Source organism: Thamnophis elegans, chromosome 5 (genome assembly GCF_009769535.1).
Source record: "Thamnophis elegans isolate rThaEle1 chromosome 5, rThaEle1.pri, whole genome shotgun sequence".
Lineage (NCBI taxonomy): Eukaryota > Metazoa > Chordata > Lepidosauria > Squamata > Colubridae > Thamnophis > Thamnophis elegans.
In genome coordinates this window covers 13,150,535-13,165,939 of record NC_045545.1, presented here as the reverse complement: position 1 = coordinate 13,165,939, position 15,405 = coordinate 13,150,535, and positions in this window count along the sequence as shown.

Below are 15,405 nucleotides of genomic sequence, written 5' to 3'. Positions count from 1 at the left end.
TCTTCGTATCCAGTCACATGGGCAGCAAGCCACTCCCATCCGGTCACATGGGTGGCAAGCCACTCCCACAAAGGAGGCCACACCCACAGAGTAGGTTCAAACAATTTTTGAAACCCACCACTGCTGGACACTCTGTCCAGGCAGCTTTATAAATCCTGAAGGCAGTAAGCAATTTCTCCCACTACAGAGGACATTTATTTTTATTCCATCTTTGTTATTTTTATAAATAACCCAAGGTGATGAACACACATAATACTCTTTCCTCCGCATATTCCTCAGGACAACAGTCCTGTGAGGTGGGCTGGGTTGGGCTTAGACTTCCCTAAAGTTACCCAACTAGTTTTCATGGCGAAGGCAGGACTAGAACTCACAGGCTCCCAGTTTCTAGCCTGATGCCTTAACCACTGGACCAAACTGCCTCCACGTTCAAGGGCCCTTAATTTCAATTGGAGAAAGAATGGGCCGAAGTATTAAACCATTCTTCTCTGTTAAGCCCTGAGCCTGATTTAGTTTGGATCACCTTTTGACAATTTATTTACTGAAAAACATCAGCACAAAAGACCTAAAGTTATTAGCAGCATGGAATTCAATAACTTACCTTTTTAGTTTCAAGTGTACAAATGAATTTAACTAAATTTACAGCACAAGCATGAATTTACCTCATTTACAACACAATCTTATGCACATTTATTCAGAAGCAATGAAACTTCATCTCTAATTGGTAAGGGATTGTAATATTATTCCTCTCATCAATAAGTCTAGAATTTATAATACATTTGGGATTAAGATAATGCAAACCAGGTAAAGCCTGTTAAGTAATACTAATATCCAAAATTAAAATTTAAGTATAGACCTATAAGTCTACACCACTATAGTACACAGCTTTCACGAACAGTTAATCACCTTTGGAGTTGATCATTTAATAATCCAGGTGAGAGGCTATATTCTATCTAAGTTATAAAACTATTTTGGTTTTGAAATGGAAAGAGCAATAAATTCAGGTCTATGCTAGACTTCACTTTTGAAAACCTTCTCCCATAGAATAACTGTTTCCAAGTAGTACTATAACACCTGCCACAGTGGCTAGAATTTTTCACACTCTTGTAACTCTGCATTAATCAATCATAAATGCTGCACATGGGGCTACTTTAGAAATGTATGCAGAAATCAAAATTAGCTCAAATGACAGCTTCCAGGTGAAGTTTTATTGGAATTGGTCACTGGGTCCATATCTTGCAAGCACTGAATAGTTGTATGGGCACCCAGTTCATATTTTTATATCGTTTAACGTTCTGGGATTATCTTTTGAAGGCTTCCTTACTTGTAGAAGTAAATAACAAGACTGTTTCACATCAATTCTTGCAGAGAATAAAGTTCTCAAACTCTTTTGATAGGTGGCAGCTGGGATGAAAGATGTTTTGGCAATGGCTATCCTTATTTACAGGAAGCCATCTTGGTACCTCCATGTTGATAAAATTTAAAATTGTTGAACTATCTTGATCATATTAGCTCAAAGCAAGGAGATGCATTTGCTATTGGCATCCATGAGTTTTGTCCTTTTGCAAAAAATTAAACTCCAACTTTGGTTTAGTCGATTTTTAAAATCATTATGTTACCCTGATTGTTTTCCGCAGTCAGCTGTTCAATATTTGTGATTAGTAAAATCTACTGGTGACTTCTCACTGCAAGAAGTAAGACATATGGAAAAACTGGTCATCTTTCATGTATTGACTTTTTCAGTTTTAGGGGAGGTAGGGAGGATGCAGTGGTTCAGTGGCTAAGATGTTGAGCTTGTTGATCAGAAAGGTCGGCACTTCAGCAGTTCAAATCCCTAGTGCCGCATAACGGGGTGAGCTCCTGTTACTTGTCCCAGCTTCTGACAACGTAGCAGTTCGACAGCACATAAAAAATGCAAATAGAAAAAATAGGGACCACCTTTGGTGGGAAGGTAACAGCATTCCATGCACCTTCAGCATTTAGTCATGCCGGCCACATGACCATGGAACCATCTTCTGACAGTGCTAGCTCCTCGGCTTTGAAACGGAGATGGGCACTGCCCCCTAGAGTCGGGAATGACTAGCATGCATGTGCAAGGGGAACCTTTACCTTTTAGGGAGGACAAAAGAAAATTTCCTTACAGATTTCCAAAGCATTTGCCCTGGAGATCAAGTGTCTCTCATCCTTGCCATGGAGATGCATTTGAAATTGGACATTTCAATGAACCTCACCAAGATCTCCTGTGAGGCATGATAAAACATGATACCACAAGGAGTTAGTTAGCAGACATATCCTACAGAAATGTGAGAAAAGTTGTAAGCGTAGGACTGGGTGCAGGTCAGAGCCTCTTCATTCCTTGAACAGGTTTATGAATTTAGTTGTATTTCTTTTCAGAGTGAGATCTCGCATGATATCTTCTCCCATAAGCATAAATAAGATATATATAAGGGGGTCATTTGTCAGATCTTATGTGTGATATTTGAATGTCATCCCTGAGTAGAAAGAGATTTCTTGAATGCCTTTTAAGATTTACTCCGGTAGTAGTTCTCCAATTAACTGGATTTTACATACAGACTGGATTTATATTTATGCAGGAAAAAAGAATTCTCATTATATTTTTATTCTCATGTTAGATTTATTACTTCTCTCAATTATAATTTATTTTAGTGGTTTGGTCTTATTCTTTATTTATGTTTCTCCCCCCGATGAAGAATAATACATACAGTTTAATAAATAAAATACAAAATAAGATCAATACAGTTTTTGTCACTTTTCTCTGTTTGTGTGTTTTAATTTTCCAAACATCTTGAAGTAAAAGATAGCAAATTACAAAAAAGAAAAAAATTGCCATGTGATTTTTGGCAACCTGAGAAATGATCATTTCATATCCCTTCCTTTACTATCCTCGTTTTCAGGTTCATGGTATGATAAAAAATGCAAAGGAATAGCCTTCAAGCCACAGATGAATCTTTTTTGCTGGCTGAAAAGCATTATTTGAATAATTATGATTGCAAAGCTGAACTGGTATAGTATTCTGCTCTCTAAAACCTTAACTCATTTTGCCATCCTGGCATTTTCTAAACAGCAGAGCTCCTGCTCTATCTGGATTTTGTCCACTGCTCCTTAGCTGCTAAAACATCAGATCAAAAAGAGTGCAAAAGAGGGTTACCATGCTTTAAGTTTTTGGCTTTGAATCAGAGGTGGGTTCCTACCAGTTCGCACCATACCCTTGCTGGGAATCAATGGTTAACACATCTGCCTAAGAGGCAATAGAGAACAGGTTCGATTCCCAGCAAGGGTATGGCTAGCTGATGAGAGCTAAATAGCTTGAAATATATCTATACTAGTCTCCCTTTATTTATTTATCAGCACAAATATAACAAATGTAACAAAAAGGCAACAGTAAAAAATATTGGGTTTCTGTCTGGATGGTCTCTTGTGACGAGCCGAAGGACAGAGAATGGAAGTGTGACCTTCCTCCCATATTTGGGTATACCAGGGGTTGTGACTTTTACACACATATATATGTGTGTGTGTGTGTGTGTGTGTGTGTGTGTGTGTGTATGTATGTCAATTCCTTCCAGTTAATTCAGTTAAACCAATAAATTTTGTACACGATAACTTATTACGACACTGATTTTTTTTAAGAGACAAACAAAATTTATAGCTTTCATAATTTATTTTCATGTTATTGGAAATTGAACACAATCAATAACCCAGAGCACCTTATTGGTTTTCTATGACATTGTTAATCATTCTCCTATCTGTTGTCTTCCCAATATTTTGGGATTAGAATTCCAGAATCCTCTGATAGTATGATGACTCAGAAGGGCACCAGGTTAAAGATGGGTATTCCTATATATACCCTCTTGTGCAAGCTACTACAGCGCAGAGGTGGGTTCCTACCAGTTCGCACCTATTCGGTAGAACCAGTTCGTCAAATCTACCGAACCGGTTAGAAGAGGTTCCACCAGTGGACCCGGAAAGCAGGCCACACCTACAGAAGAGGTTCCAAAATTTTTTGAAACCCACCACTGGTCCTTGGATATGATTATTCTACACTATCATGCTCATATTTATAAAACTCAGTCCCTCTGTGAAAGGTAAGGATGACTACTGCGTTTGTGGCGCAATCAGAACATTGCGTGTGTTGAAGTTGTTTTAACGCAAACCAAAGATGCCTTTTAAAAAACAAGTTTACATCCTATTCTTATGCATGCCAGTGCTGTGTGTGAGGTAACTTAAGGTGGTTCTGACAAGTGTCGTCGGCATCTTCATATCCGGTCACATGGGCGGCAAGCCACTCCTATCCGGTCACATGGGTGCCAAGCCACTCCCACAAAGGAGGCCACACCCACAGAGTAGGTTCAAACAATTTTTGAAACCCACCACTGTTACGGGGGATGCTTAACTGTTGCTCTGCTTTGCTAAAAGTAAAGAGATTTTGAAATGCTTCCTTTCTTTATAATAATTAGCAGAGCTACCTGAAAAGCCCTCTCAAAAGCTGGGCATTAAAAAAAAAACCTCCAACAAATTAAATTTGAGGCCTAACCTAGTCCTCAAATTTAACTTAATCATATCCTTTCCATTATCGGTTACATAAGATAAATCGAGAGTTGATAGGTCTCACAGTTCACTAATAATATTATGCCTCAACGGAGCTCACAATAAGAACAGAATAAGGTTCCACATTAGCAGGTGCAAGACTAAGCTAGGCTTTCACCCAAGCGTTCCTGCTGCTTTTTGTTTTGTTTTGTTATTCTTCTTTTTTAAAAAAAAAAAATGATTCCATGTTATATATCAGAACTAATTATTCCTGTTGGGCCAACCTCAAGAAATGTCAACAGTACATTGGAAGTGCTAATTGGGGTGTCCATGCTCTTCAGCACTTTTGAGATCCAGCGCTTGGATTGGTGGGGTTAGGCATGTTTTAGAAGACTGCAGCATAATGAGCTTTAGTCTCCATGGAAGAAGCAGAGATTTGCTGCTCACACTTTGCATCGCATTCGCACCAGTGCCTTTTGCCAGATACAAAGGAAGCTTCTCAAATAGCCAGCAGCCGAAGGCAGACAGGCTGCAAGGAAATGCAAAGGCAGAATCCTGGACGGCTGTGAATCAAGGCAAAGCATCGCACAACTTCCAGAGTGATCACTTCTTTTGTCTCGATTCATCTGCTTTGTGCCAATGTTACCATTTGAAAAAGAAAAAGAAAAGGACCATGGTTGAATCTTCTTACAATTCCCAAGGATTTATTTATTATTTATCTTATTTTACTTATATTATTATTTTTATGAACAACTGAAGGTGGCAAACATATCTAATAATTCTTCCTCCTCCTCTTTTACCAGTGGTGGGTTTCAAAAATTGTTCGAATCTACTCTGTGGGTGTGGCCTCCTTTGTGGGAGTGGCTTGCCACCCATGTGACCGGATGGGAGTGGCTTGCCGCCCATGTGACCAGATATGAAGATGCCGACGACACTTGTCAGAACCACCTTAAATTACCTCACACACAGCACTGCCATGCATAAGAATAGGATGTAAACTTGTTTTTTAAAAGGCATCTTTGGTTTGCGTTAAAACAACTTCAACACACGCAATGTTCTGATTGCACCACAAACGCAGTAGTCATCCTTACCTTTCACAGAGGCCCTGAGTTTTATAAATATGAGCATGATAGTATAGAATAATCATATCCAAGGACCAGTGGTGGGTTTCAAAAAATTTTGGAACATCTTCTGTAGGTGTGGCCTGCTTTCCAGGTCCACTGGTGGAACCTCTTCTAACCGGTTTGGTAGATTTGACGAACCGGTTCTACCGAATAGGTACGAACTGGTAGGAACCCACCTCTGTCTTTTACCCACAACAACAAGCTTGTGAGGTGACTTGGGCTGAGATAGAGTGACTTGCCCAATCACCCAGTTAACTTTCATGCCTAGGACAGAACTTAAATTCACTCGCTAAAACCAAACTGGCTCTCATATACTGATTATTTTTACAGTAAGAATACTTATTGATCAAAATAAACACATATTCTTTATTATGAAAGGCTTCTTTAAAAGTCATAACCAGAGGGTTATTCAGCTGATTCTCTCCGGTTCGGGCGAAGCGGTAGCACCAGCTGCGGGGGGCTCCGCCCACCTGCCCCGACGTAACACGCAAGCACTGTGCATGCACAGGTGGTGTTCATGCGCTTGTGAGTGAAGCCCGTGCTCACATTTGCAAACAGCTAGGGAAGGTACATAACCACGTTTATGAGGGATCCCTGGTCCATTGTCAAGAGGAGAAGTAATCAGATCTATTGTTATTTTATTGATCTTATTTCTAATTTGCCTTTCCTCTAAAGAAATCTTACACGGACATACATACATGGAGCTCTCCAATATTTTCTCCTTAGGTTCAAAGACTATTTAGAAACTAAAGTCATCCCACAGAAATGTTAATTTTTACTTTTCCTATATAATGGTAATATGACCCTTATAGGAAAATATATGAACCAAATATGCTGTTATTGGTTATTCTCCATCACATTATAAAATGCCATAATGAATATTTAAAGAATATTTTAAGAGATTAGTTACATATCTTCAAACTGCAACAGGACTCCCAATATGTACCAAAGATTATAATGACAGAAGTTAACATAGATAATATTTTAATTCTGCATTAATACAACTACCTTGCCATGCAAGGGGGATGATTGGCTACTAAGCTTCTAATTGGTTTGGGAATTAACCTTGACTTTGATGTGTTACCTTATTGCCTCAATCTCAGAGGTTATGTGGATAAAGGAGAGTCATTGGTGGGGCTTTTTTAATTATGCATTATACAAGATGCAGAAAGGCCTTTCAGAGTTTGATCAAAATAATGTTTTCTGCTGAGTCATTTTAGTGTCGGTTTCCATATTGTTCCTGTGGCAGCCTCAAACTCTGGAGCAGATTGTTGAGTAGTGCAGGATGAAAAGTAGGTGATAAGGAATCCCGTGTCTTCCAGCAGAACATCTTATGAACAGAATTCCCCATATAGACAAACATGATTTTGACATGGATCTTTTTCTTACCAGTATACAGTACTAGCCATGAATTTGAATTCAGTGTTGACAAGGTGTTGTAATTTAATTTGTGTATTGTCTGCACTAAATAAAGAATGTCATCAACAAAGGGCAGGAAACAACTATATCACAGGGTCCAGGCAGAAGCATCCACAGATTGGCTGGCTAAGATTCCTTTTGTTCATGATGGGATCCAGAGAGATTCATCCTGCCTTGCTGTGCATATTCATAAAAATAATGTATTTTATTGAATCCTAAATGGTGATTAGTACTTCAATATGCCCACGTGTAAAGCAAGTGATAAATGAATGCTAAGCAGCCAGCCTCCCTCTCCCACTTTTTCCTAGGTGGTGTGTGTGTGTGTGTGTGTGTGTGTGTATGAAAGAAATACATAATGGCCTGCAGTTACTCTGCAGATCAATGAACTTCTGAGATTCAGTGGATTATGCTGCCAGCTATAACTCTACACACAAATAGATGCAGTAAATTAAAAGATTCCCATTATGTGGTGAGACATATGGAATTATTTTATGCAAATCACTGTGAATCACAAAGCCTACTTGAAATGGTGTAACAACGGAAATAACATGCTGATGTACCACAAAAATAATCAGCTTCAAGTCTGTCTGTCTGTCTGTCTGTCTATCTATCTATCTATCTATCTATCTATCTATCTATCTATCTATCTATCTATCTATCTATCTATTTTCCTGCCTTTATCATTTTTTATCAGTACCTCAGGGTGATAAACATATCTATCACTCCTTCCTCCTCTATTTTCCTCACAACCACCACCTTGTGAGGTAGACTGAGCTGAGAGGGAGAACAACCAAAATCACCCAGCCAACTTTCATGCCTAAGCAGGATTGGAACTTACAGCCTCCTGGTTTCTAGCTTGGGGCCTGCCTTAACCATTGGGCCACCACAGTAAGTAGAACAAATACTGTAAGCTCCAATAAAGTCAATAAGGCTTCATCTGAGTACATAAGTGTTCTGACCCCCTCCTTTGTCCAGTAACGAATGCCGAGACAAGCTTAACTGGAATGTACTTTATTAGCAAGAAACCAAAACCTTGGTGGCTGAAAGCCAAGCATAACAAACAGATAAGGACCTTGGCAGCAACTCAGACAAACCTTGGCAGCAATCCAGCCTGCCAAGCTAGTTACAAAAGTTCTCCAACTTTTAGTCAATGCGTTGACTTCGGCAAGAGGGGCGTGTGCACAAGCAGTCCTTATTATAGTTTGGAGAGGAGCTTAATGACCACCAGCTGAGTGCAATTACCTCTTGTACTTGCGCAACTGTTCCTGACGCCTATTAGCTCTTCGGTGCCGGGCATCCAGGAACAACTCACTGCTGGCATCCAGATCACTCTCCCCTTGTCTCTTCCCCACTGTTCCAAGACTCAGGCACCTCCTGGTGGCCAACCAGCCTCTCTGCGCCTTGCTCCAGGTCGGAACCCTGTCCAGGGTCCTCCACATCCTCCAGAGCCGACTCATAGGGCCCCTCGCTGTCGGAGTCTGGTGGCAGCTCCAACGGCTCCTGCTGGGCCACAACACATAAGTATACTTTGCGTTCCTAATCATTAAATGTTTCTGCAAGTCCATTGACAGAGGAGACAGCCACTGTGCCACTGTCTGATATTCGGCTCTTATCCTGCTCCCTTCCAACAAAAGGCACTTGTCCTTAACTAGAATGCTAAAATAATGAAATGTTCATCCTGAGGTCACAATGCAAGCTCTACCCTTTCATACATGCACTTTGAAGTTGAACACAAGTATATGAGGATAGGAGTTTGCCTTGTGATATCATGATGCCCTTCTCATGATTTGCACCCTCAACAAAAATGTCTGGCCTCCCAATCACTGTTATCCAACAGGTCATCCTTGCATTTCTATTCTCCAAAATTAGATCATTAAAGGCGAAAAGAAAAGAAAAGGACGTTTCTCATATTAATACATAAGGGAGAAGACTTAACATGGTTAATGTGAGGTAGATAGGTCAACAGACAACTGAATTTTATTTTAAAGTCAATATATTAGAAGGGGGGAAATGGTACCAAATTATTTAATCAGTGGTTGCTCACCATTTAGCTTCCGAGCGTTCACTCTAGCGTCTTACCTGCCGTTCCTCCACAACAGCAGCCAACTTCATTAAAGAACAAAAGTAAAGTAATAAGTCATTTCACACCCTGTCTGACCACTCTAAAATAATAGCAAGATTTCATGCAAGGGTACAACATTATGCCTGTCTTGCAATCACAGTCGCTTTGCAAAAATCTTAATTCACACTTCACATGCAGCTAACCTTGTTACCATCCCTTCATAAATCCATCAGTGTTGCAGCTGCACGTCTTCACAGCCCAACATCTTAAAATTCATCACTTTGGCACCTTTGCATCACTACAGGTCAAACTAAGGAAGCCAACCACGAATAATTAAGCGCGCCCAGATGTTTAGGCTTACTCTTTTCAAAGATTTCTTTGATAGGAGAGGATGTCTTTCCCCTCCCCTTAAATTGGAAATATACATCAATTAAATTGCAGGATGAGACCAAAAACCAAGTTTCAAACTCCTCCTCCTATCCTTTCTTTTTTTTTTCTTCTTTTTTTCCCCCTTACATGGATAGTTCTTTGTAGCTGGAATCTGAACAAGAAGCGTGATAATGAGTAGGTTGAGGGAAAGGAAGGTGTTATCTCATTAAGGTAATTACTAAGACATCCCTACCATTAGATTGGTTTGAAAATGTGGCAATTAAAGAGCCCTACATGGGCTCCCCGAGACAAGGGAACAAGACAATTCTCTTGGAACTCCTGTGTTGCGGTTAATGTGTGTCATAGAAATGGAAAGGCAGGAGATCCCTTGCAAAATGCCTCATTCTTCCTCAATTTCTTGCTTTTCTTAAAACACCCCCCCCCCCTCCAACAGAAAGATCCCATCTTTAAGTCCTCCTTTCAACATTCAGTACATTGCAAATAACAAATGCCTATTGGTATTAGTTGAAAAGTTCCCAAACACTCAATTTGGTCCATAAATACAACTTTTAAAAGCTAGAACCCACTGGGAAATAGTCTTATCATCTATTTAATCCAATATTTGAATTTGAATTTAATAACATTTATATGCTGCCCAATCTCGTAAGACTCCGGGAGGCTTACAATACAAAATAAAATCAAAACAAAAATATAAGGAAAAGAAAAGATAGATTTAAAAACAACACACCATGCACTCAGTTCTAGATGGGGCTGGACCGTATTTTAGTGTCAACAATATTGCTTGTGGAACTTAGAATTCAAAATATGAGTTCTTCTCATCCATATATCTATGTGACATCAGAACATCTAAGCTAATAGAAGTTGTATGAACCATAACTCCCTGTGGAAAATCCTACATCACCATCAGATCATTTTCTACTCAAGTTCACTTTTAGGTTTAAAATGGACAGGCAGAGTGATCTTGGTGATGCCTCCTCTTTTAGTGGCATCTTGGCTTTGCCACATGACATACTTAATGCAAGCAGCCAATAAGACTTCACAGCAGTACATATAGACCACATGTGTGTGATGCATACATGTTAATGGCACAAACAGAGGTGGGTTCCTACCAGTTCGTACCTATTCGGTAGAACCGGTTCGTCAAATCTACCAAACCGGTTAGAAGAGGTTCCACCAGTGGACCTGGAAAGCAGGCCACACCTACAGAAGAGGTTCCAAAAATTTTTGAAACACACCACTGCCCCCCACACAGAGAGAGACAGACAGACAGACAGACAGACTGACAGAGAGAGAGAGAGAAAGAGAAAGAAAGGAAGAAATAAATAAAGAAAAAAAGAAAAAAGAAAAAAGAGTGAGAGAGAGATGAAAGAAAAAAAGAAAAAAGGAACAGAGAGACAAAAGGAAGGAAAGAGAGAGAGAGAGAGAGAGAGAGAGAGAGAGAGAAAGAAAGAAAGAAAAAAAGAAAGAAAGAAAGAAAGAAAAAAAACACATGGCTGGCAAGCCACTCCCACCAGGTCACATGGCCGGCAAGCCACTCCCACAAAGGAGGCCACACCCACAGAGTAGGTTCCAAAAAATTTTGAAACCCACCACTGGGCACAATGTAGTGTAAATATATTACATGTGCCTAACTCTCCTCCGTGCCCCTGCTATTTCAGCATGTACAGCAGTATCAACAAATGGCATCAGGCAGAAAATAATTGGCCCAGCTAAGTTGTAGGACCCTGCCATTTCTCTCATCCTGCTGATAGGAGGATGATTTTCTAGCCATTTCAATCTGATTCAGCTGAACTGTGGGTTTTTTCCTACGTCGCAGCCCTTCTTTTGTCATTTCCAGTAAATTGAATAAAACATATCATTTTCACAATTGTTGTGCTTATAATTAAAAGTGTAGAAATAAACTGGAGAGCCAGCTAGAAGATTAACAGCAGTTGTGGGAAGATGCCAGGAATACCAGGGGTTGAGTTGGTATATAGGAGGACCCTGGGAAGATCAGGGGCACGACAGTAGAAATATCAGCAACAATGATGGGAAAACACTAGAAAGACTGAGCCAGGCTACATCTGAACTAGTAGTTGCCTAATTTCAGGAACGTGCAGTCAGGGGAGGCAGGGGAGGCAGAGCCTCACCACTGTCATCATGAAAAGAAAAAAAATATAAAAGGAAAAAGGCAAGAGCTGAGGTCAGGCTGAGCTAGTTGCTGCCAGAGTCACCATGGATGACTCTGCTTAGTGCTTAACTGTTTAAAAAAGCCTCTTAAAAAGTGTCCTCTACAGGAGGAGGCAGGAGAACAACGTGCCTCATCTAGTCTGACTTTAGGCGTTTTATGATCACTCGAGCAGAGTTAAGCAAGGGTTAAAAGACTAAAAATTCCTGACGTAGATGAGGCACGTCATTCTCCTGCCTCCTCCTGTAGAGGGCACTTTTTAAGAGGCTTTTTTAAACAGTTAAGCAGAGTCATCCACGGTGATTCTGGCAGCAACTAGCTCAGCCTGACCTCAGCTCTTGCCTTTTTCCTTTTACATTTTTTTTCTTTTCATAATGACAGGCAAGAGCAGAGTTGAAATCCTCTCTGAAACAGGTGGAAAAGGTACATGTGGGTCGGAGGGAGGGGGAGGAATTCAAACTTCATCCTCAAGTGTAGATCCCTCCCCAAGTGTAGTTTGATTGCAGGCAGAGCCACGTTGCCTTTTCAAACACACACACACACACACACACACACACACACACACACACACACAAACACAGAGTTGGATAAAACTATATAAGCCCAGCTTCACTGATTATAAGTTTGAAAAGGCAATGTGGCGAAGCCTGCAATCAAAGGCTCGTATCGGCTCCAATCCAACTTCTGTGTTTGTGTTTGTTTGAGAGAGAGTGAGTGAGGGAAGGGGGTAGGAGAGATAGTCCAATCCAACTTCTCTGTGTCCGTGTGTCTGTTTGAGAGAGGGGGGAGGGAGGGAGAGAGGGAGGAAGGAGGGGGAGGGAGAAGAAAAAGAATGAAGGAAACTTTTTTGCAAAGGAGAAAAACTAATACTGTTGCTTTAAATCGGAACTGAGCATGCCTGGCTCTGGAATTCTGGGAGTTGAAGTCCACAAATCTAAAAAAATTTGAAACCCACCACTGTGTCAGTGCCTCACCAGCCATAAACCTCACCGCACATCACTGCCTAATTTAGATAATTCTTTACATTCTGGGTGGCAGGCGTGGTACAGGAAAAATTTGCAAAATCAGTGGGATTTGATAATGCTATTCATAGCCAATTATCTGAACACATGCCTTGTCCAAACCCTTTGCAGGCCAGTCAAACTGGAAGCCCATAGGCCAGATGCCCACCCTGGCTCCACAAACGCAAAAAATGTCACAATACATCATGATACGTCACGTGACACGGCCAAGTTTGACACCCACGCTTTAGAGGAAGAAAAACAATCTTGTTAAGATGAAACAAACATATAACTAAGCCCGTAATTGAACATATGGTATATGGGACAATTGAATATATGGTATATGGCTGCTTTAAGAATCACATTAATTGAATCACATTCTTAAAGCAGCCACATCTTTTTCTGACTTGTTAAGAAACAGGGGCTCCCATAATGAATAGCAGAAAGGAACTGTGTTCACACAAAGTCTCTTATGCATATGTAGAGAACCAGTTTTAAGGCATGTCCATTTTAAGATGGTGTGGAAGAACTTTTTGATCATCAGCAATGTACATGGCATTTCAGAAGACTGCTGTGATTAAAATAAATGTAGGCTGTTTCTAAAATGCTATGAATAGAGACATACAGTATTTGCACAATTGATAAATAATTTCTAGTGTTTTTAGTTCCAGTCTAAACTCAGTATAGAAGTAAGTTAAAAGCAGAATATCTGGTTAATCCTAAAGACATTGTATTGGATCCACAATAGCCTAGACCCATTGAAACATGACCGGATTATGATTTTTTTTTTAATTAAGTAGCTTTATTATCAATATATTTACACCTGAATTTAAACCATTGTACTTCAATTAATTGTAGTTCAGAACTGAAAGTTTTTCAACAGACTTGGCTTGCAAACAGTTCTATATTCTCTAGAAATTATAGCTAACTATAATTGGGTTTTATTTAGATAACCCTGATTCTCTTAAAATACTATCATGTGTATGTCTGCTCTCAAAGTGATAGTACTTTCAATTGGACTTGTTCCCAGAGAAGTGTATTAGAATTGTTCCCTTAGAAAGCAATATTAAGGAAATAAACTTAAAGTCAGCAAACATTTCTGCCTCAAGGCACAATTAAAGAATTTTACAAATGAGATGGGCCAGAGGTAGGTTCCTACCAGTTCGCACCTATTCGGTAGAACCGGTTCGTCAAATCTACCAAACCGGTTAGAAGAGGTTCCACCAGTGGACCCGGAAAGCAGGCCACACCTACAGAAGAGGTTCCAAAATTTTTTGAAACCCACCACTGGGATGGGCACAAAAATAAAAATGTACCTTGCATAAATCAGGAAAGATCTTAGATGAGATCTTTGTTTTATTAAGATTTCTTGATTCTCAGGGGAGCTTTCATTGTTCTCATAGGAGTAAAAAAAGATGGTGATGTTCTCACTTATTCTTTTAAACACAGGGTATCTTTTAAACCAGGAGTGTTAAACTCAGTTTCATTGAAGGCCGCATCAGGCCTGCCGGAATAGCCAGGTTTTAACAGCTTTTCAGAAAGCCATGAGAGTGGGCAAGGTCCGGATCTCTGGGGGCAGCTCATTCCAAAGGGTCGGAGCAGCCACAGAGAAGGCCCTCCTCCGGGGAGCCGCCAGCCGACAAACATGATGGTATCATTGTATGCATGTTGTTATTTTGGCATCAACACAGAGATAATTGTAGATACCTCTGGTTAAAATCAGTAATTTGCTCTTCTACTAGTGTGACCTAATCAGTATTAATTACGTTCATTAATTTTGAGATTTTAATTATCTTTAAGTAATGTAGGAATTGCTAAACAATGATCAAAACCTATCTGAACCAGCCAAATTGTTTATTCCATCATTATATCCACTTATTTAGGTTACAGTGTGCTTATTTCTCAGTTCATATTAAAATTACATGTCAGATTCATGTTCAATAATTAAGTTCATTTAAGCTAATATCCTATTTCATTCTAAAAATGTTTCTTTAAATTTTGATGGTTTTTTTTCTTGACAGGGATGTTAATCTCCTGAACTTTGTCTTAACTTGCTTTAGCCTAGAATTCTCCATTTAAATCTTGTATTCTTGGCTTTTTAAAATATATAATGATGATGAAATTGGGGGAGGAGGAATTGATGTGTTTTTGAGCTCTGGAAATGGTTACAATTTTTCTAGAGACATCCCCATATATAGTTTGTATTCTTGCCTGTGTTTCTTCAACTAAAAAAAATGTACAGTTATTGGCCTGCAGTGAAGCAGAAGGAGATAGCTCTTCAGTTCAGATTGATTTTAGTTTAAACTCAGCAGCTGGGGATTTTTTGGGTTGCTCATAAGCCCACCATAATGTTAGGGAATGTAATTAATGCCTAAGCCATGTCTCTCTATCTCTTTGAAATTGCTCCTAATTTGGGAGAGAACAAGTTGGAAAGTTTTCATTAACAGACAAGCTTGTGGGAAAATAGGACATATTAATATAAAAATCAGTGGCACTTGGAAATAAAAAAAGTTGCCAGCTAGTAATTGGAACCTAGATAATACCCGTCCTAATTTTAACACCCCAATCAAATCTCAGTCTCTCTAGTCAAGAAATACTTGGGGATGGGGGGGAATTGAAAGTTCAATAGATCTGAATATTAAAAGGGAAGGCAATGACAAGCCCAAGGATTATTCCCAAATATATAATCTCCCCTACTTT